The sequence below is a fragment of the Nelumbo nucifera genome, chromosome 2 (genome assembly GCF_055504915.1).
Source record: "Nelumbo nucifera cultivar China Antique chromosome 2, China Antique-T2T, whole genome shotgun sequence".
In the NCBI taxonomy this organism is placed as follows: Eukaryota; Viridiplantae; Streptophyta; class Magnoliopsida; order Proteales; family Nelumbonaceae; genus Nelumbo; species Nelumbo nucifera.
In genome coordinates this window covers 114,562,501-114,565,000 of record NC_142650.1, presented here as the reverse complement: position 1 = coordinate 114,565,000, position 2,500 = coordinate 114,562,501, and positions in this window count along the sequence as shown.

Below are 2,500 nucleotides of genomic sequence, written 5' to 3'. Positions count from 1 at the left end.
CTAAACCCTAAACCCTAAACCCTAAACCCTAAACCCTAAACCCTAAACCCTAAACCCTAAACCCTAAACCCTAAACCCTAAACCCTAAACCCTAAACCCTAAACCCTAAACCCTAAACCCTAAACCCTAAACCCTAAACCCTAAACCCTAAACCCTAAACCCTAAACCCTAAACCCTAAACCCTAAACCCTAAACCCTAAACCCTAAACCCTAAACCCTAAACCCTAAACCCTAAACCCTAAACCCTAAACCCTAAACCCTAAACCCTAAACCCTAAACCCTAAACCCTAAACCCTAAACCCTAAACCCTAAACCCTAAACCCTAAACCCTAAACCCTAAACCCTAAACCCTAAACCCTAAACCCTAAACCCTAAACCCTAAACCCTAAACCCTAAACCCTAAACCCTAAACCCTAAACCCTAAACCCTAAACCCTAAACCCTAAACCCTAAACCCTAAACCCTAAACCCCCTAAACCCTAAACCCTAAACCCTAAACCCTAAACCCTAAACCCTAAACCCTAAACCCTAAACCCTAAACCCTAAACCCTAAACCCTAAACCCTAAACCCTAAACCCTAAACCCTAAACCCTAAACCCTAAACCCTAAACCCTAAACCCTAAACCCTAAACCCTAAACCCTAAACCCTAAACCCTAAACCCTAAACCCTAAACCCTAAACCCTAAACCCTAAACCCTAAACCCTAAACCCTAAACCCTAAACCCTAAACCCTAAACCCTAAACCCTAAACCCTAAACCCTAAACCCTAAACCCTAAACCCTAAACCCTAAACCCTAAACCCTAAACCCTAAACCCTAAACCCTAAACCCTAAACCCTAAACCCTAAACCCTAAACCCTAAACCCTAAACCCTAAACCCTAAACCCTAAACCCTAAACCCTAAACCCTAAACCCTAAACCCTAAACCCTAAACCCTAAACCCTAAACCCTAAACCCTAAACCCTAAACCCTAAACCCTAAACCCTAAACCCTAAACCCTAAACCCTAAACCCTAAACCCTAAACCCTAAACCCTAAACCCTAAACCCTAAACCCTAAACCCTAAACCCTAAACCCTAAACCCTAAACCCTAAACCCTAAACCCTAAACCCTAAACCCTAAACCCTAAACCCTAAACCCTAAACCCTAAACCCTAAACCCTAAACCCTAAACCCTAAACCCTAAACCCTAAACCCTAAACCCTAAACCCTAAACCCTAAACCCTAAACCCTAAACCCTAAACCCTAAACCCTAAACCCTAAACCCTAAACCCTAAACCCTAAACCCTAAACCCTAAACCCTAAACCCTAAACCCTAAACCCTAAACCCTAAACCCTAAACCCTAAACCCTAAACCCTAAACCCTAAACCCTAAACCCTAAACCCTAAACCCTAAACCCTAAACCCTAAACCCTAAACCCTAAACCCTAAACCCTAAACCCTAAACCCTAAACCCTAAACCCTAAACCCTAAACCCTAAAACCCTAAACCCTAAACCCTAAACCCTAAACCCTAAACCCTAAACCCTAAACCCTAAACCCTAAACCCTAAACCCTAAACCCTAAACCCTAAACCCTAAACCCTAAACCCTAAACCCTAAACCCTAAACCCTAAACCCTAAACCCTAAACCCTAAACCCTAAACCCTAAACCCTAAACCCTAAACCCTAAACCCTAAACCCTAAACCCTAAACCCTAAACCCTAAACCCTAAACCCTAAACCCTAAACCCTAAACCCTAAACCCTAAACCCTAAACCCTAAACCCTAAACCCTAAACCCTAAACCCTAAACCCTAAACCCTAAACCCTAAACCCTAAACCCTAAACCCTAAACCCTAAACCCTAAACCCTAAACCCTAAACCCTAAACCCTAAACCCTAAACCCTAAACCCTAAACCCTAAACCCTAAACCCTAAACCCTAAACCCTAAACCCTAAACCCTAAACCCTAAACCCTAAACCCTAAACCCTAAACCCTAAACCCTAAACCCTAAACCCTAAACCCTAAACCCTAAACCCTAAACCCTAAACCCTAAACCCTAAACCCTAAACCCTAAACCCTAAACCCTAAACCCTAAACCCTAAACCCTAAACCCTAAACCCTAAACCCTAAACCCTAAACCCTAAACCCTAAACCCTAAACCCTAAACCCTAAACCCTAAACCCTAAACCCTAAACCCTAAACCCTAAACCCTAAACCCTAAACCCTAAACCCTAAACCCTAAACCCTAAACCCTAAACCCTAAACCCTAAACCCTAAACCCTAAACCCTAAACCCTAAACCCTAAACCCTAAACCCTAAACCCTAAACCCTAAACCCTAAACCCTAAACCCTAAACCCTAAACCCTAAACCCTAAACCCTAAACCCTAAACCCTAAACCCTAAACCCTAAACCCTAAACCCTAAACCCTAAACCCTAAACCCTAAACCCTAAACCCTAAACCCTAAACCCTAAACCCTAAACCCTAAACCCTAAACCCTAAACCCTAAACCCTAAACCCTAAA